The following is a 21,581-nucleotide window of genomic DNA, read 5'->3' as shown; positions in this document are numbered from 1 at the left end:
CCCTAATTTTCTATGATTCCAAGGATACGTTGAATGCTTTGACTCTGTCCTACACTGCTGCTACAAAACCATCCCAACGGGAGTTCCATCTTCACATGTGCTGAGCTTCTGTGGATGCTACCAAATTCAGTAAGAAACCACTGTACTCAGTGCCCCTCTGATGTCTGACCTCAGTGCTTTTAGTCAGCAGGTATGGCAGTGTGAAAACAGGCTTTTTTAATTTGGGAAAGAAATATACTGAAAAATAAATTTAAAAAATGAAGTAGAAGCCCAGCAAGAAAGCCAAGTATCAGTGACTGAACTGTCTGTTGGTCTGACACAGCTGGGTCTAGGCAGTAACAGGCCTGGTTAATACAGTATATCCTGACCCTAAAGCAGATAATGTAGAGAGACATAAGAATCAGAGAAGAAAAAGGACGCTTTCTTAGGCATCATGTGCCCTTGTTCTAGTGTTTAGGCCTAAACTACAGCCAGCTAAGGGAAACGGAGAAGAACCAAGTGTTCCTCAGCTGAATTTCCTGAGCATTGCTCATTACTCTTGAGCACCTAAAAGCAAAAGTAAGTGCTTCTCAGAAATTGGGAGAGAGGCACTCACTGCTCTGAGCAGCCTATAATCTGGAAGGTCATGAATAAGCAGAAGAGAGACCACAAGTAGAGGTAAAGAAAGAACAGCAATTAGTTCATGCAGTCACTCTGCAAGACACATTCCTGCTGTGATGGTTCAGTTAAGTTTTATATAAGTTTTGCTCCTATTAACTCCTCCTCAGAGAGGCTGTGCAGCAGATCCTGCACACAAGCCTTCCACATGAAAGCAAGGAGGAAACAGGTACTCCTGCCCACCCCAGAATCTATGGTCTTTGTAAATGAAAAGAATCAAAAAAGCAGTTGCGCCTTCACCTGCCTGACACCTCAACTCTGAGCTTCAAAAAATGTGACTCTGAGATGTGATTTGTAACTTCCAGTTTTCTGCTCCTCAAATATAAATAGCAGGCAGCTTTCCTTCCTGGGGCAGGGTATTCTGTTCCATCACACCTAAAAATGATTTCTAGTCTTGAAGACAAATAGCCATTTCACAACTTTGTCCACTGAATCTCCTGCAACACATACCAGCACAAAGTGTAATCCACAGCAAATGCTGGCTGTAGCAAGGGATTTTCTGCTTCACCACTTCTAAACATCTCCAAGCAAACATCAGACAAATTGCAGAGGCAAGGGGTCAGTGCAGTGGTGAATATTTCATTCAGATAGCAAAACAAAGTCCAACTTTGCTTCAGAGAAAGGGAAAAGCATCACTTATCAATTTTTTTATTTTTTTATTTTTTTACAGAACTTGCTCATCAATAAAATACTGCAGAGAGATCACTCCTGAAATCAGAAAAAAAAAACCCTCCACTCTTGACAAGCTATTTTTCGATACAGAAAATCCCATTCTTTTTTTTAATTCCAGCTTAGAGGACATTTATGATAAGGTTTAAGCCTTGTAGCTTATTAGAAATTATGCAATTATGATTTATTTTTTTAAAAAAACTACAGAAGATTTGATTTTAGCTATTAAGCTTTGTTATTATAGACAGCCATTACATAGCCATTTATCTCTCCAAGCAGATATTTTTCCAATTTGCTACAACTCCCTGTTTGCTAATGCTCTTTTTTGCCATATTTTTGAAAGACGTGTTTACCTTTCCTCCCACCCTCCTGTCCTTTGGGTAACACCAATTATTATTATTTTGTTTTTTAAAAACAAAGATCATTATTTTCCTTGGTAATCCCTGCCATTTTCTCTAGGATTCCAATACTTCTCCTAAATCAAGTTAATTGTTTCTCACTTAACAAAAAAATAAAAGATAATGGAAATTGATTACTATTGGAGATCAAGCTGCTTACCTGGGGTTTCTGGAGCATTCTGTAAATCTGCTTTCTTTCTGAGGAAGCAAAAACAGTTTTGTGGGTCCTCAGCATTTTGCTTACCAGCCCCAAGCAAAAGGGGCTTCTTAGTTAGGGGCTGAGGAATAACAATACGCTCAGCGACATAACTGGGCACCCTCATCAGGTTATCAAGCATCTGACAATATTTGGTGGTTTTCTTAGGCTGTAAACAGACATCTCATTTAAGACAGTCCTGATTGTTCTGGGTTTTGACTCTAATCAAAATAGGAGCGACACAGCCCTATACTCACATAGCCCTTCTGAGATGCATTGCGGCTTCTCTGCGGGTAGGTGGCCTGGAGGAGCACACAGCCTGACAGGCTTGTCCCTGGAATGAACCACAGTTCAGTTAAATGAATCAGGGATGTTCTGGAAAAAGACTGTTAGCACATATTATATATCACACTTCATAGGCAGTTGAAGCAGGAGAGTAGGTGTGAATGTCTGTAGGAAACCCAGACAAAAGGAGAAATGCAACATCTATTTGCAGCCTTAGAGTCCTAACTTCCAAAGCTCTGTGAGGATGCAAGAATTTCAGCTGTCAGTTTTCAGAGAAAGTTTCTAGCACTTGCTGTTGAGGAAGTATGAAATGAGAATCTTAAACACCAAAAGGCAAATATTTCCCTATGCCATTCACCCCTACCTTCTCAAAAAATTATCTATTATTTTTCAGGATTTTTTTAACCTCATAGTTTTAAGCCATTCTTATGGTTCTATGGAGGAGCTAGGGCTGACTCAAGAATGGGACCATCAGCACTGGCTTGGTTGACAATCTGATGTTAAAATTCAGATTTGCAAACTCCTGCATTTTACTTTTTATTGCTGCCAGTTCCTCCCTCTGTTATATAACACATATTCAGTTCCCTTGCATGCAGCATGTTCCACTCCCACCTCTGGCCCCTTATGCCAAGACCAGATAATTTTCCCAATAGCCTGGAGTCCTTCGTATACTACTTCAGAAATGAGTATGTTCATAGCACAGCATGACTCACTACAAACTGAAGGGGTGATCTTCTGCTCCCACTGCTCAATAACTTGCAGTGATGCTCAGCACCTTGCAGGAGTGAGTCTGGACTTTACTAAGTTGGTTAGATCCTCCAGACAGGATGGCACAGTGGGAGCTAAGATACCTGGATTCTGTTCCTGCGTCTACTATGAACTGGTATTGTAAAAACCTTTTATTGCCTGTTTTACTTCTCAGTCACTAGGTCTGTAAGAGCACCAGCTCAATTAAAAACATCCCTAACCTTCTTTAAGAAGGTCTTTGATAGCATTATATAAATATGAAGAACTGTTAAAGCGCTATTTACATTTCAGAGCACCACTCACTTACAGAAATTGCATATGAGCCCAGTAGTGGACCGGAGTGGGGTGACCAGAGGAGCAGCCCCAGGTGCCACCTTTGTGGAGGGGTTCCAAAAATAGCTGGTGTCACTGGCACCCCAGCAACTAGCATTGCCCCATGTGCCATGGCTGCCTTAGGTACAAAGCTGCCTTTCTGTGCCTCTGTATAAGCAATTTACTGAACCAGTCACAGTTTCAAAAGTCACAGGGATGCCTAGAAAGAAGTAAATTTAGCATTAGTCCTAAGGAAAGAAAAGAAGAATGGTCTTAATGATGACAGATGCAGTTGCTGCTTGTTTATTACAATTTAGCCAAAGAATGGAACAAATTTTAGCATACTTGAGCTCAGCATACAAGGAAGTTGATGAAATTCTATGGTCTGTTTTATATAGAGGTGCAGAAGAATGGTCTCTTTTGGCCTTAAAGTCTAGCAATCTGAGTACATCTGTTAAGAGAAGATAATATTTCTGAACATCAGTTGTCAGGGATGACACCAAGCCCAGCAGGCAAGTAGATGGTTGGGACACTTTGGCTGACATATCACAGACTATATAGTGGTCAGAGCTCTGGTCTCACAAGAAGATAAAAAGCCTCTGCTAGTATCTCAGATGAGGACCAATCATCTGGGATCCTTGTTCTTCTACCACGTCATACCACTCTCCCACCTGCAGGGAGAAAGGATGGCTAAGGCTCTTACCTGACTCCCTGCCCTGGGCCTCTATTCTACACCTTGATGCCTGCACCACCCTTGAGACATATTTCTGAATTGGGAAGCCAAAGACAGAAGTGCTGCAGACAGAAACCACAGATCACAGGCACAAATCTAGAGACATTTTCACTCAGGAATTCTTTTCTGTAATGCGAAGCCAACAGAAACCAATTTTTTTTCTCACTGAAGAATTGAGCTGCTTTTCAGCAGGCTCTTAGGATGATAGGATATTTAAGAATATTGGATAATATTAATAAGAATTGGAATATTTAAGATAATAGGAAAGCAGGGCTGGAAGGGATCTTACAGTGAATCTAGTCCAGCTCCTTGCTCAGAGCAGGATCATCCCCAACTAAACCAACCCAGACAAGTGTCTGTCAAACCTGCTCTTGAAAATTTTAAAGGATGGAGAATTCACAATTTCTCTTGGTAGCTTGTTCCAATACTTGACCACCTTCGTATTCAGAAAGTTTCTCCTAATCTTCAACCTATATTTCCTCCGCTAAGAAAATGCTCAATTGAGATCATTACTCCTAGTCCTGTCCCCTACAGCCACAAAGAAATGCCCATCTCCATCTTCTCTATAGTTGCCCTTCAAGTATTAGAAGACAGCACATTTCCCCTCAGTTTTCTCTTCTCTAGACTAAATAACCCTAGTTCTTTCAGCCTTTCCTCATAAATCATGCTTCCCAGGCCTCTAATATTTTTTGTTGCTCTGTGCTGAACTCTTTCCAATCAGTCCACATCCTTCTTTAAGTATGGGGCCCAAACCTGGAAACAACAGAAAAATCACTTCCCTTGATTTTCAAGTGACATTCCTGTGAATACAACCCGCTGTGAATACAACCCCTTTTTTTCAACAAGAACACACTGATGGCTCCTATTCAGCTTATGGTATAACCTCCAGGTCTTTCTCTGCAGTGCTGCAGCCTAGCCGACCACTCTTCAGTCTATTTGTACATGTAGTTATTCCATACCTAGTGCAGGACTTTGCACTTGTTATTGTTGAATCTTATCTGAGTGATGGCAGGCTATTTTTTCCAGAGTATTTAGGTCATTCTGGATCCTACCACTGCTCTTGAGAGTGTCTGTAAATCCACCCAACTTGGTATCATCCACAAATTTGATAAGGATGAACTCAATCCCATCATCCAAATCATAAACGAAGATGTCAAACACCACTCAGATTACCTCCTCTTTCCTGCATTCACAGAAAGATGGTAAGAGGCAAGATACTTTTATCAGCAGGTGAAACAAAGGCTAACATGAGGCTGCAGTAGTTATCTGGGCAAGTATATCACAAAGAATTAATCTGGTTAAACATGTGGTGAGAAGTCTAGAGATCTAGCCTGAGAATAAGGCTGTGCTGTAGACTATAGCATAACAAAGAGATACCCAAGCTAGCTAGAACAGTGGTAACAGCCTAGCCAGAACAACTACAAAACCCATGGAGAATCTGGGTAAATTAGCCCATGCTGGGCTCTGTGTTGCCTCAGCTAGATTGCTATGAGTAGTTTCAACAGGAATAGCCCCTATTTTTACATCTCTCCTTTGGGGATTTCCAGAAAAAGAGCTTCCGCCTTCCCCTCATTTGTCAGTAAAATAGAACATGCTGCTTGGCCCATGCCAGACACCAAAATGGTTCCAGTGACTGATGTTAAAAGAGAAGCACCCTGCAAGCAAGTTTGGATCTCATGCCTAAATCAAACATGGTACTGGCACCCTGCAGCAAGCTCTTCTTCACTCCTCTGTATAGGAGTATTTCACTCAAAGACATCTTGGCCATAAATTGAAGACAGACTCTCTGGAGGAAAATTAAGCTGGCAGCAAAGTAATCAAGAGGGATCACACTGTGCCTCCTAACTCTCTTGGACCTGCACTGAATATATAGAAGAAATCCAAGCAGACATGGAATTAATCACTTTCCTTATGCTGGAACAGCAAAAGCTATTCTTTAAATGACAGATTGCTAACAGTTCCCTTAATGACATCACCCAATATGCCATATAATTTGCTGCCAACACACTGGATACCATTTTTCTTGCCAGAAGAATTCTCTGGCCACAAAGCGGAGCAGAGCTTTATTGACAAACTGAAGCACCCTTTTTAAAGCTTTCAGTGTATGGGATAGGTACAGACAGTCAAAAAGCCTGAAGCTGAATCAATTCAGTCTTTGTAGGTTAGTCTAAGCTGCACAGCTTGAACTGATTAACAAATGGACAGACATTACTTTTGATGCACAAAATGCAGGTACATGCCTGCAGTGGCTCAAGCCAGAAGCCAGGAGGCACTAGAGCACGGCTGCCAGCCACTGCCAAAGGGGAGAGTAGAGAGACTTCCCCCACTTCCTGCTGATGCGGAGGGGGTGCAGCGAGGCACCAATTCAGGGCTAGCACGCTGGAACGGGACCCCAGGTCTGCGGGGGGGGGGGGCAATGCCTGCCAGGCTTCTGCCCACCCCACCCCTGCCCCCACTCAAGGGAGGAGGGGCAGTGGGAGAAGGTACTGGGATTGAATTAAAAAAAAATCTTGAATAAAAACAGTCCTTTCTCTGAAGCGAGCATGTATTGAACACAGAACTTTGCAACCTCAAGCACATGACAGAGCAACCAAAAACCTTCGCCTAAGCTAACATACAGCCCAGTCAAACAGTGAGAGCACGCACAGCTTAGTCTAACTTAACTGGAATGTAATAAACCAAAGAGACAAGTCTTTGCTTAGGTATTCCAGTCTGCCACCTTTTACAGCTTCTGCTTTATAATGTAAATGTAATTCTCTCCTTTGTTTTGCCACACTAGCTTAAGCAGTCTGAGACCCTCTCCTGTTCCCTTAGCTCCGTCTCCAGCACATGCATGTGAAGAGCCAGGTCTTTGCCAACACTTCCCACCTCTCAGTCTGGTCCCGCAGGGCTTGACTGTGCTCACAGGTGGCAGGGGACCAGCCGGGTTCCTCAGCCTCTTCCCCCTTCCCCTTGGCCTGCCCCCCTCCATTCCCATCCCCCTTCCTTTACCAACTGCTTACTTTAGCCTCTGCCAGAGGTAGGAGGGGGTGGAGTCTTCTCTTTAAGAAAGGGTCTATCTTGTCCCTTCCTCCAATAAGTCTCTGGATAGGAAAACACATTCTGCTATGTAGGTGGGTCAATTATTGAGAAACAATCAAAGCTGTTAGTCCCATACTGCAGTCTTGATGGCTCTTGAATTAATGTTTTAACAAGGTGTTAGTTACCTTTGCTGTGCAGGCAGCGGCTTGACATGCAGTTGTTAAAGAACCAGCAGGGGCTGGCAGGGGGAAACTAAACCCTCTCCCTTCCCCCTTCGCCATGCCAGCTGACATCTCAAGAGAGGGGAGAGAGGGGGAAATAAGCTCCCTCCCTACTCCCTTTGCTTCAGAGGGCCATGCCAAGCCAGCATCTGGGCACACCCCCGCCCCTGCTTCAGCTACAGAGCAAAGAAGTTCCATAAACCGGTTTGACACAAATCAGTTAAGTCTGATACTACATTCAACCGGGTTTATCTTAAACCAGTTTCAGCCATTTTGAAACTGATTTATGTGCACTGAGTTTACATTCTGTTACAGCTTAAACTGGTTTATGTGTAACTTCTGTCCCTAGCCATAAAGAGTAGGTTGAGTGATGCCTCTCAAGAGAGTCAAAGTATAAAACTGTCCTCCATGGCTCAGCCTGTTTGAAAGAGTGCCTTAGCATGAATTGCCTTAAGTACTTGCCATTGAAATTCTCTCCCCACAATCCCCCTATAAAGCCTTAGCAATTATAGCTCAAGAACAGGATCTGTCCTTTCCTGGATTACCATCTTTAGGTCATGATTCCAACCAGTCTAGTCAGAATAGAAACTTTCCAGTTCATTGTTACTGCCCTCTGCTTTCATGAGTTTTGGAAAAAAAGACAGATTACCATCAAGCATGTGCTACTATAAGACAAGACACTCAGGAGCCTTCTGATGTGAACAGAAGCAAAATTCCTCTTTCACCTGTTTATTCTCAATCTCTTATCAGCCTTTCCAGGCAAAAATACAACAAAATGAAAATCTAAGTCTAGCACCGATCAGAATGAGGAGCATCTGCAAATTCCTAGAAGCAATTCTGGGTTCCTTCCTAACCCCAAAATATCCAGGATCTGACAGACAGCATGGCATGGGCTATCAAAAGATTAAGGTGAAACGCTTGAGATTATCAACCAAATGGCACAAAGGTGCTTGCTTATACATTCCTATAGCACTGCTTCCTGCTGGACAGCTGCATTACCCTGTCCATGGACCAGGTTGTTCTTAGAAAGATCAAATATGCTTCCAAGAGCAAAGAAGATGTTTCATCAAATAGGACCAACAGTAAACAAGACGGAAAGTGAAGGGAGCTCTCTCTGTAGCCTGATTTATTTTCCAGCATATCTGAGGGCCTGGGTACACAGCACACTTACAGTGGTGTACACTATCATAAGCAAGAAGCAGACATGCTGTGTAACCCTAGATTGGGGGTACCTTAATACAATCTAGTGTAGAGCTATCGGGGGGTGGGAGGAGCAGACTTAGAAGTAAAACTATACCAGTATAATTTACACATGTGTGTGTGTGCATGCACATACATGCATGTGCGTGCAAATGCAAGCACATGAGAGAGAGAAGGAGACAGACATATTCAGGAATAACCATTCACTCAGTATAAATAGCTATTACCAGCTCCCCCACCATCTAGTGGCAAGGCATTGTAATCACACCTAAAATCACAGAATTACAAAAAATGAGTGCTGGAAGGGACCACAGGAAGTCATGTAGTCCAGCCCCCTGCTTAAAGCAGGACCATCCCCAACTGCATCATTCCAGCCAGGGCTCTGTTGAGCCAGTCCTTAAAAACCTCCAAGGATGGAGATGCCACTACCTCTCTATGTAACCCGTTCCAGTGTTTCACCACCCTCCTAGTGAGAAAGCATTTCCTAATATCCAACCTAAACTTCCCTTGCTGCAACTTGAGAAGATTGTTCCTTATTCTGTCATCTGCCACCCTGACAACAGTCTAGCTCCATCCTCTTTGGAACCACCCCTCAAGTAGTTTAAGGCTGCTATCAAATTCCCCCTCAGTCTTCTCTTCTAAGGCAGCTGCCCCAGGTGTGTGTGTCCACTCTGGACACCAATGTAATTTACAACACCCAGGCCATGAGGGAAGTGGAAAGTTGCAGAGTCTTCCCAGACAAGAAAACATCCAAAACTGATCATAAAGGCCATTGCCCAAAAAGGTGAAGATAGGAAACCTGCTGTCAATTTCTACTGCTACACCTCTGATCCCAATTAGGCCACATATCACTTTCCATGTAAGACGAATGCCTTCCCTTCTGCTACCCTCTATAGAGACATTTAGACAAGTGAGGAAAGGTGGAAGTTTCTCACATGCTGAGCCACCTAGAGCTGGTGTCCTCAGATTTCATAGATTTCATAGATTTCATAGACATTAGGGCTGGAAGGGACCTCGGAAGATCATCGAGTCCAGCCCCCTGCCCAAAGGGCAGGACGTCAGCTGGGGTCATAGGATCCCAGCAAGATAAGCATCCAGTTTCATCTTGAAGGTGTTCAATGAAGGCGCTTGAACAACCTCCGGTGGCAGGCTGTTCCAGACCTTGGGGGCTCGGACAGTAAAGAAATTCTTCCTTATGTCCAGCCTGAAACGATCTTGTAGTACTTTGTGACCATTCGTCCTCGTCATCCCTTGGGGCGCTCTGGTGAACAAACGTTCCCCTAGATACTGGTGGTCACCCCTGATAAACTTGTAGGTGGCCATCAGATCACCCCTGAGCCTGCGCTTTTCCAGGCTAAAGAGCCCCAGGGCTCTCAGCCTGTCATCGTAGGGTCTGCTTCCCTGACCCCTGATCATGTGCGTGGCTCTTCTCTGGACTCTCTCAAGCTTCTCCACATCCTTTTTGAATTGTGGAGCCCAAAACTGGATGCAGTACTCCAGCTGCGGCCTCACTAAGGCCGAGTACAGGGGGAGAATGACGTCCCGGGATTTGCTTGAGAAGCATCTATGGATGCAAGCCAGCGTTTTGGTCGCTTTACTAGCCGCAGCATCGCACTGCAGGCTCATGTTCATCTTGTGGTCAATGATGACCCCCAAGTCTCTTTCTTCCATAGTGCTAACCAACATAGCACTGCCGAGCCTATAAGGATGCTGCGGGTTTTTTTTCCCAAGGTGGAGAACCTTGCATTTATCGGCGTTGAACACCATCAGATTCTCATCCGCCCACTTGCTGAGCCTGTCCAGGTCAGCCTGGATCACCCGCCTGTCTTCTGGTGTGGATGCTTTGCCCCAAAGTTTGGTGTCATTGGCGAACTTGGCCAGTCCGCTTCTGACTCCAGTGTCCATATCATTAATGAAGATGTTGAACAGTATGGGTCCAAGGACAGAGCCTTGGGGGACCCCACTGGTCACAGGACACCACGATGAGTGACTTCCATCAATTACTACCCTCTGGGTCCGACCCCGGAGCCAATTTTCCAGCCAGTGGATCGTGGGGGACCCAAGGCGACAATTGGCCAGTTTCTCCAAGAGACGATCATGGGACACCAGGTTGAAGGCTTTTTTGAAGTCAAGATATATGACATCAATCTCATCTCCCTTGTCCAGGTGATAGGTCACTTGGTCGTAGAAGGAAATGAGATTGGTCAAGCAAGACCTACCCGCAACAAACCCGTGCTGGCTATCCCTTAAGATGTTGGCGTCGGCCAGTCCATTAAGGATGGCCTCCTTAATAAACTTTTCGAAGATCTTCCCCGGGATAGAAGTCAGGCTGATGGGCCTATAGTTAGCTGGATCCACTTTCCTCCCTTTCTTGAAGATAGGCACCACGTTAGCCTTCTTCCAGTCTTTGGGCACTACACCAGAGCGCCAAGAGTTTTCAAAGATCCGCGCTAGAGGCTGGGCTATGATGCTCGCCAGCTCCTTGAGTACCCTGGGGTGAAGATTGTCAGGGCCGGCTGACTTGAAGGTATCCAGCTTCTCAAGATGTTCCTTCACAAAGTCAGCATTAATGGAGGGCAGTGGATCACCCTCACCCGGACTTCCCGGCCCTGTAGCGGGCACGGGCGTCCCATGGGGCTGATGAAAGACCGACGCAAAGTACCTATTTAATAGGTTGGCTTTTTCCTGGGCGTCAGTTGTCAGTTGCACCATCTGGTTCAGCAGGGGTCCAACGTTGCCCCTGCTTTTCCTCCGGCTCCCCACATATCTGAAAAAGGACTTTTTATTGTCCTTGATGCTCAAAGCTAGCTGGAGTTCAGTTGCAGCCTTGGCTTTCCTGGTCTGCTCCCTACAGGACCGGACCAGTGCAGAATAATCCTCCTTGGAGGTGACTCCCATCCTCCATCCTTTGTAGGCCTTTCTTTTTAGCCTCAGGAGGTCTGCTAGGTCCCTGGAGAGCCAGGGGGGCTGCTGTGCCCTCTTGCTGCCTTTCCTCTGAGATGGAATAGACAGATGGATGGTCTCAACACGTACCTGAATACCTTTGGTTACTTCCCAGGTGACAATAGCACATCTGTTCCCTGCAGCAGTTCTCAGTGATAGAAAACCAACCATACAACAATTCAAAGGCAATGCTGGAAAAAAAGTTTTCAAGAACCAGTTATTTGTTTAGATTTAGAGGATTACTGTCCTGCTTCTCACTGGTATGAAGAGTAAGTGAGCCATGTGATATATATCTGGATATGCTGCAGGTATGACAGTTTTTGTAAGAAAATAAACAAAACCAAAAAAAGGGTACAACTATCTGCAGAGTACCCGTGTGACAAAGTAAATGGTCTAAAGCAGAGGTTGGCAACTTGTGGCTTATGGGCTAGTGGAGCCATTGAATTTGGCTCACAGATGTGGGCTTTGGCAATGTTTACCAGTGGGGGCTTCTCTGATCCATGGCAGGGAAAAGCAGAGACAGCAGGAACTTTCTCCATCCTGCAGCAGGGACAAGCAGTGTCAGATGGGTCCTAGTGCCCACCCAAGCTGGCTCATTCAGGTCCAGGTTGCCAACTGCTAGTCTAAACTTCTTGGAGCCATCAATCACTTTTCAACATTTCATGGCACTCCTCCTTGAGCCTGTCGCGCTGAGGATCATGGCCACATTACTTGAGTTGCTAAATTGATGTTTCCGGCTATGTAATCTTGATGAACACTGAACCTTGGAGTGTCATCAGGTCATTCAAGTCCTATTATCAATGGAAAAAAGCCTACCGAGACCAACTTTGTGACATCAGAAACATACTTCACGTACAGAGTGAAAGCCTTAAATAATGTCCATGACTTTTGCTCTCAAAATTTGATACTGAAATGCCATGCCTGCACTGTGACAGATATCACAACAGAACCGAGTCCCTCATTAATGCAGAAATAAACATATAGAATATGTTGTCTTAACTAAGAACCCAGTATGTTTATATATGTGTGCCCTTATTTATCATACTACAGATGGTGCCCATTATGATGTACAGTCATAAATATGTTTGTTTTCTCCCATTCAAGAAAATTATAGTTTCTCACTGGTTACACTGATTGCTGTGGCAAGAACAATAGGACCAATCTTATTCAGACTGGGATAGTTCCTCTGCTTTTCCCTTCACCTTAGTGGATCTTATTATATAACAAACTTAATTAGGAGACTTTAAGATGCAACTAAAATACCACATTTTCTTGTGTACAGCACAAACCTTTTTTCAAAATTTAGCTGCTGGAAATTTGGGTGTGTATTATAAATAAGGAAATATGGTAATAGTAGTTTCTGCCTGTGCTGGGGGCGGTGTGGGGGGAACAAAGTAAAAAGGTTCCCTAGCTGCTAGCTGCGGACACTTTCTCTTTTCCCCTACAGAGGCTCGTGGTGCAAAAGCTGTTAATTAGTTATTAATACTTACCAGTATTTTCAAGGAAACATCTTTTTTTTCCCTTCATTCTGCTTTTTAGAAACAAGGTGCATATCTTATTTGGAGGCATACTGCATGAAAGAAAATATGGTATATTAAATCAATAGATCTCCCTTGTGCTATTTAGTAATCAGCTTAACTTCTGATGAAACGATGCTTTGGCTGGATTCTGGTAGACATCCAGTGCCTCCTTGCTTAACACCCCTTGGTGGCCACTGTAAAAAAATCAACATTTAACCACACATATCACAGTGAGTCCTTATGCATTTAATGTTCTAAAGTTGTATGTTATTTTGTCAAATGTTGTCTAAGAGGTTCAAAATTTGTATAAGTGTCTGGAATGTATCCTCTTAAACATGACCAGTAATCTGTCTGAAAAACCTTTACATTCTTTTAATACTAACAATAATCCCTGACACCTATGTAGTACTTTTAAAAGGATGTATCATTATTCTCACGTTGCATACAGGGACACTGTGGCAGAGAGGCAAGATTGCTTTTCCCGCATCAGATGGCAGACCTACATTCATATGCACAATCAGGTAACTTCATGAAAATGGCCATTTAGACACCAGTAAAATATAATTCTTGATCATTAAATATTATTACCATAATGTGCACTGCAGTAGAGGCTAGGGGCCACAGACAGGCTAGGGACAGAAATTACACATAAACTAGTATAAGTGATCAGAAACCAGTTCAAATCTGCAACACAACAGAAGTTCAGTGCCCATAAACCCCTTTCAAAATGCCTAAAACTGGTTTAAGATAAACCTGGATGGATGTAGTATCAGACTTAACTGACTGAAGTTAAATCGGTATTGAACTTCTGTCCCAGATCCCCTCCAGCTTCAAGTTACTCACAGTCACCCAACAATCCAGGATGCCTTGCACCTCTCCTACAAGCCCCGCCTCACAGAATGGTTGAGCTTGCCTTGGTCCAGCTGTCTGCTCCAGCTCTAGCACCCCCCGCTTCTGGCCTGAGCCATTGCAGGCATGTGGCTGTATTTCTGGAATCAAAAATGAATGTCTGTTCATTTGCTTATTGGTTCAATCTGCATAGCTTAAACTAACCTGCGACGATTGAATCAATTCAGCCTCAGGTTTTCTGACTGTCTGTACTTAGCCTTAGAATCAGGGCTCAGTTGTTCTCAGTTCTATTGAAACATAAAATAAAATATAACTTCTGTCCCACAGAGTTTACCATTCAGATAGGCACTCTACTCAGTAGAAAGCACAAAATGCAATGGAAGGGGAGGGGACGGCAGAAGAGAAGGGGAACAGTGAAAGAAACATGTTTTCTTGTAATTTTAGAGACTTGCAAAGCTAGGAGGCTATAGCTGGGGAGGGTTGTTTGTCTGCTTTGTTTTGTTTCTAAATGAGGTGAAGTGTACAAGAGAAATTAGTAAATCAGTAACAAGCCACTTGCTCTGTCATTAATCAAGGGTCAACTTTTAAATGGGCATTGGATAGATGTTAATTTGCATGCTTTCCTTTCTAACCAACAGGGATAGGTGGCAATTATCTTTTACTAGACTTTAGTTTAGTGACATACCTGATACTATGCTTCCAGACTTGCATGTCATTGTACTCTCTAAAGAGTGATACTGTACTCAGTTTTACACTGTGGCCTCCCTCTGTAATTTGCTGCAGAGTGCAGTTCCTACAACAGACTTTGTTACATAATACCTATCTGTGCATTTTACTGCATGTAAGGATCTGGTGTATTGGCTACAGACTAATCAAATCATTTTACTAATGCTACACTTTTATTGTAACCCATAGTACTATAGTATCTATTAACTCCCACCATATTGTACGTCATTATATCCTAATTTGGCTACACACTAGCAACGAGTTACATACCAAATGAACTTCTATGCAGTGCAGCCTGTTAAAGCATGTAAAATTGATTGTGCAATGATGGCTTTACATTTACATCATAAAGATGAATTTTCTCCTATTGTATTAACTGTGGAGTCATGCTGTATTTCATTTGGTGATACAGCAGGATGTAGTGCATTACAACCACATAGTGAGATTTCGATAAAATGTCATACAATATGGGAATTAATAGCTACTATAATATTGTATGGTATGGATACCAATGGGAGTATTTATATGAACAGAGTTACTGAGTATTCCTGAACTGGGACCCTAAGAAATGAACCTTCTTTTTCAATTGTTGTTTGGAACAGATCTGCTACCCCCATAGTTGTTATTTGCTGAAATGGTGAAAAAGCTACTGGTGAGCAAAGATAAACCAGATCATTTGCATCCTTCTGAAATTTGAGAGGACACCTTCCTGAGCCTCTATTCAGCAAGCACTTAAGCTTAAGTTTGACTTCAGTGGACTTTTTTTAGGCACATTGCTGAACAGAATTGGAGTGTCATCCAAAGACTACTGAAATAAAATGGGCATCTTTACATTGACTCCAGCAGGCTCTGGAGATCAGGCATTTCCAGCACTAAACATACTCTGTAAAGAACTGAAAGACCACAATATAATCCACTTACTTATAATATCTGTTCCCACTCTATAAAGTCCTATATTAATAAATAAATGAATAATTTACCAGAATTTCTCCCAAACACACAGAATTAAACAACAAGGCACTAAGGAACATAAATAAAATGTACATAAATTTCACATAAAATATTAAAAATTTCAAGAAAATTGTGATGTTCTGCATGCATTACTTTCCACATCTGTTCTTGTCCAAGAAATATCACTAAAACGCAGTAGACAACTGAGACATTTACTTTACCAATTAGTACTTGACTTGTTACAACTATGATAATTGGAAACAATAAATTGTGACAGCTTCTGTTAGCAATTCTTCATACAAATACCCAGTAATCTCCATGAAGTATCAACCAATTCAAATTTCTTTACAAACTCCACAGATTCATGGCTTGAAGGTGCTGGCTTTATTTTAATCCCAGACAAAAAAAAATGTTAAGATGGAGCTAAGACAATGCACATCAGCAATTTAGGATAAAGTAGGAACACCACGATTATTCCCAAACTAAGCATTATAAACCCAATACAGAGGTAAGATTAAACTCAACAGAAATGCAGTGCATTAAGGTATGGAAACATACACCTAAACCAACCAAATTTACCTCTACTGCAACTTTTGTGCAACTCTTTAAAGTTCCCACAAATTTAAGAATCAGTAAATGTTGTTGGAATTTACCTATTTTAAATACCAGGAGGATATTGTAGCCCCATGTAAGTTAATGACACTTTTTCCACCAATTTCAATAGCACTAGGATCTCACATTGGACATATAAAACATGAGAAAATTCTCTCTAGTGCTTATACATAATTGGCACCCCAGCTTCATGGCTGTACATTGTGTATTTGAAATTTTAAAGATAAGAAATTTGGAGTCCATTTAATTTCTGATTCAGTATGTGCCTTCTTTTTGCTCTCAAGTTGTTTTATCCATTAACTACCTTCCTACCCTTGTAAAAGAGTTCCATTATCTCTCAAACACCCCACAGAATAATAATAAATAAAAAATAATAATAAAAAACCACCTACCTGAAACTCAGTGCTGCAGTCCTTACTCAGGTAAACCTTAAATTTTGCCTGAGCAAGGATGGCAGGGTCAGGTACCTGTTAGGGCTGTGCAAAATTTTGCCGAGTGTTTCGTTTTGAAGCTGTTTTGACACGTTCTGAGCTTGAAACAGCGAAATCGAAATGAAACAAAAGGCTTCAAAACAGCTTCAAAACAAAACAAGGGCACTCAAAATGTTTTGGAACTATCAAAATGTTTCTAGTTTCGAAGCTGGGCTTGCTTGGCTTCAGCACCAGTCCCAGCTGGCAGTGGCAACCTGCTGTCATCCTCCACACAGATCCGGGGCCCCTCACCCTCTGAGAGGAGTCCAGCATAGCCCTGGAGCCCTCCTGGGGGTGCGGGCCCCCAGATCTGCGTGCGGGATGACAGGAGGCTGCCACTGCCACCTGGGACCGGTGCTGGGCACAGCCCGCACCCATCACCAGGAAGGCTGTTGCTGCTGCTGGCCCCAGGCGGCAGCAGCCGCCGCCTGTCATCCCACTCACAGATCCAGAGGCCTGCACCCCCAGGAGGAGTCCACCACAGCCCCACAGCCCTCCCAGTGGTGCAGGCCCCAGATCTGCATGCAGGAGGCTACCACTGCTGGCAAGTGATATGAGTTTTCCTTTCAACTGTTTGAGGTACAGTTTTCCAGTAACCTCTGCACCCATCTCCTTGAGACTTGGCACGCTTCATGCCCTCTGAAGGCGCTACCATCCCTGCAATTTTCATCCAAATCAGGCTGGAAATGACAAAATTATAGACATTTTCATGATTCCCCATTATAGCCTATGGGCAAAACGTCAAAATGTGTCGAAACAGTGAAACACCTTCGAAACAAAAGAAAACACTGAAACGAAACGCTGTCCCTTCGAAACAGAAGTTGAAACAAAATGGTGCTGTTTCACACAGCCCTAGCACCTGTGTCTTCTGCATTGTACAGTATATGCAATACAAACCTATTCACACAAAATCAGGGCCAATGGTAAAACTGAATGTCAGCAAGTTGAAAGGATTAGTTACCTCTTAGTTCTGCCATTTAGTAAGATAACGTAATTATTTTGTAATGTCAGGCTGCTATGGATACTAACTCAAAGATAACAAGGGCCACCTTCTTCCTAAGGAAACGTGCATAGCAATCTCATGCCAAAGATTTTTTTGTAGGATTTGCTTACAAATTGCTTACAAATTCTGAAGCTTTATTTTTCAAACCAGATTTTAAAGATTCTTTTTCTATCTCCTTTTAGTCTTATACAATCAACAGTATTTTTATCTTCAATAAAGATTAATTTTGAAGAGAATGAAACATCACAGTTTAGATGGGAATTGCAGGTGAGAAAAGCAGCTATAATGCATCTTAATGCAGCAGTTGTTGCCTGTGACACCATTATACTGTTTCCCAAGGAATGAAGCAACATAATGGCTTTTTTTCTGTCAGAAGGCAAGGCGAGAATGGAGAGGAAGAGTAGGAGGAAAAATAAGGAGCTCCACTTGACAGACTGACAGATGTTGGTCACTTTCTTTATTTTTAACTCTAGAATGTACTCAAAGTGGAGTAATGAGCATGATAAAAGAAACAGGGTAGACTGAAATAGAATAAAGAAGAGCAGTCATCTAGTCTTGCTGTTCCTCATAAATTGGTTCTGAAAGCTGATGAGACTACAAGGACATCTGCCTGACAACTGGTGATGTTCCAGCTTCTGGATATTAGCTTGAAAAGAATTCTGGTGATCTAGCAATTGACCTTGCACTTCTTAAAGAATCTGTTTTTAATAGAAATTTCTTGCATCTTAAATTCAAACACTCATGATTGGCAAGCCAGTAGCAGTTTGGACTGCTGTTAAGAGGAATTTGAGAAGGCAGGACATGGCACCTGGAAGTCAAAAAGTCACTAATGACCAAACTTCCATGAAGTCAGCTCATATTCAGACACCGAAAAGGGAGTGTAAACTTTGTAAAAAATCTTGCCTTCTGGGAAGGAGACTCCCTACTGTAACATTGCTCTGCAGGTAGCTACTATTTCTAGAACAAGCAATAAAAGGTGGCTTTGGAAAAGAGGGCTTGCCAAATAAGATGTTATCAAGTAGGAAATCTGGTCTTCCTCAAGATAACCATCATCCAGGTCTTGTTTAACATAGCCCAGAAGCTGGGGACACTAGCCAAGGTGTATTCACCCAGCAAAGTCTTGCAAAGTAAGTCCATCCAGCACTAAACAACAGATTTCTCTTAGTGAAAAAGACTTGCTTAGAACTCTCTTCCATTTAAAAACTAGAGCCCTCCCCCCCACCCCCAATACAGAGAAAGAAAGGCCTGTGAGGGCGGACTTTTAGCTACCAAATTTGAGAAATCATATTATTGTGGTGTTATATTCATACTTACCAGTGAATGCCATTTTTTGACTAACTTTACAACATATTTTTACCTAGTAATCTGAAGGAGAAATATTAAGAACCAGCAGCCAAGTAATAATTAATTTTCTTTAGAGGAAAAATAAAGCAATAAGAATGATGAATTCTTGTTTTGCTGAAAGATCTAGACCATAATCTCTGTCTCAGGGAATTAATCTAAAAAGCTGGAATTCACTCTTTGGAAAGTTACACTATAAGCCTTCCTAGTGAAGGTCCATTGTGTAGTGTTCAGGGACATTAATACTGAAAAATGTAGTAGTTAGGCTGAGGTAAATTAATTCCCCAGAGAAGACAGAGCCTGAAACACCTTGTCCTAAACAGAGCACGGGATTTGTTTCTGTTTCTAACATACAGACATACATGCATACAGATAGATAGGCCAGATAGATAGATACATCTAGAACTATCCATATCTAGATATAGATATAGATATCTGTATATAAATACAAAAATATATTATATATAATATTGATATATATTATATATAGCGGTGCATTAATAAAGATTTTGGGGGCTGATATCGATGGCTGATTACTGACCAGCCATATTGGCCAATATTCATCCCCGCAAACAGACTGACCAGCCGGACGCTGCTCTCCAAGTTGCCGGGCTACACTCCTGGCCACATGCATGCTGCAGCTGTGTGTATGCACATGGCATTTATTGGCGACATTATCGGTCACATAGGCCAAACAAAACTAATTGCCAATAATGTTAATTTTCCTTTTATTGATGCTGATACAATATGGACCAATGTATCGGTGCACCTCTAATTATATATATAAATATGTATATCAATTGGTCTGTATGTGTTTTTAATCATGTGCTGTGGTACTAGAGCTCTGTTCCACTGTGGATTTGTATGCTTCTATCTGGTAGGCAGATTAAAAAGTTTAGGAGCTTGTGTGTGCCTAGACCCTGATTTGTACCCAAGAGACAGTTGTGGGGGACGAGACGGTTCCATGACAGTCAGGAGACAGTTGGGTAGCGGGGTGGGGAGAGGGATGGCAATGAGAGCAGCACAGCCCCTGAGGTGCAGGTAAGGTACGTGGAGAAGGAACAGCTTAAAGGTAGTGACTGAGGAGCCTGAAGAGCCCAAGGACACTCCAAACCAGAGTCATCCTTTGAAGGCATTTCCACTGAAGCTGGTAAATCCTCACTACTGAACTGTTTATTAGATAGCGTAGCACAAGCCAAGAGCAGAAATCTGCCTGGTGAAAAAGGGAACTCAGGCGTTCTGCTCCTGCAGCTGTAGTCAAGCCATCAGTGGTCCCTTTTCCTAGCTGCATGAAGACAGTGGGGACACAGGGAGAATTAGATTCAATACTGGCCCACAACTGAAAGAAATTAGGAGAGAAACACATGAGAATAAAAAAATGGGGGAGACAAATGGAAGAAAATCACAGGGATGATAAGCATCAAGGGTAGGAATGGCACAAGGGAGTGGGAGGTGGTCACCAGGGATCCTGGTTTTCCCTGATTAAAAAAATTGCAAATTCTCCAATAAAAATATTGCAAATTCTCTGTTTAAACTGCCCCAACAATCTGCAATTAAAATGAAATGTTGCCATATATAGAGGTACTAATTGAACACAATGTTTTACTGATATATTTACAATTTTAAAGCAACCTGGAAGCCTACCAGTGCCTTAGTCACTACAGTAAAATAAATTCCAAGTACCTATGAATTTTGGTATTTGATTTTGGGCTTTTTATCATGGATAAAAATCTGATCCTTAGCCAGGATGCAGGTCCTCTGGCCCCCTGGTTCTGCTGCTGCCCCTCACTCCCCACCCACACTCCCCCAGCCCTGCTGGTACCCTGCACTACACCCCACAGCCCCCCAGCCCCCTGTCCCCCACCAGCCCCCCTGGAGGTTGCCCCCAGCTGCCAGGGCTATGGAATGAAGGACCTGGGCTCACAGCCCCCTGCCCCCTGCTGTCACCCGCAGGAGGAAGCAGCTGCTGCAGCCCAAGCAGAAAGCCTGGCTCCCCTCCCCATGGAAAGCATGGCCAAAGTGGAGTCTGTGGGGAGTGAGAGCAAGGTGGGAGAGGGCGGGGTGCTCCCTGACACTGCATGCACTCCTGTGGGGTAGGAGGAACCCATGCCCCCAGAACTGTATGTGAGCCAGGGGCGAGTGCAGGCTGCTCGCTGAAGACTCAGGCTCCCCGCCCTGCTGCCCTACCCCGGGGCTCTGCACCCCCACAGGCAGGACCTGGCACAGCAGAGCAGAGCAAAGTGTGGCCATACAAGGAAGCTCATTGCCACCACTAAGAGCCCCGCACTGGCCTGGCAATACACCCCCTGCCAGCCCTGGAGCAGTGGGGGCACAATCCCACACCACCAACCCCACAGCTGCTGCGTAGGCAGGGGATACATTGCCAGGGAAGCGTGGGGCTCACAGTGGTGGCAGTGAACTTCCTCATGAGGCCCCACTCTGCCCTGCCATGCTGGATCCCACCCGCTGGGCTGGGGAGGCCCCAGGGGATGGCAGTGGGGCAGGGAGTCTGATCCCAGAGTGGGCAGGCCACCCCCACCCCACACACAGATCTGGGGGCATGGATCCTCCCTGCCCTGCCCCCCCAGGAGTGGACGCAGTGGCAGGGAGCTGGCCCCACCCCTATCCCCCAGATAAGCAGCCTGGAGCCCTGTGGCTGCCCATTGTGACCTTGGGTACCAAGCCCCACGCACCACCCAGCTGGGCAGCAGCCCCAGTCCCAACCCT

At 43.6% G+C, this 21,581-nt stretch overlaps 1 protein-coding gene across 3 annotated transcripts in view; it reads right to left on the bottom strand.

Moving 5' to 3' along the window:
• The window catches only part of LHFPL3 (LHFPL tetraspan subfamily member 3), a 477,206-nt gene that overhangs the window by 442,347 nt on the left and 13,278 nt on the right, over positions 1-21,581 (bottom strand). The window lies entirely within an intron of this gene.

The sequence above is a fragment of the Alligator mississippiensis genome, chromosome 4 (genome assembly GCF_030867095.1).
Source record: "Alligator mississippiensis isolate rAllMis1 chromosome 4, rAllMis1, whole genome shotgun sequence".
Classification (NCBI taxonomy): Eukaryota; Metazoa; Chordata; order Crocodylia; family Alligatoridae; genus Alligator; species Alligator mississippiensis.
The sequence above is the reverse complement of the archived record's forward strand: the minus strand, read 5'-3'. Positions and strand labels throughout refer to the sequence as shown.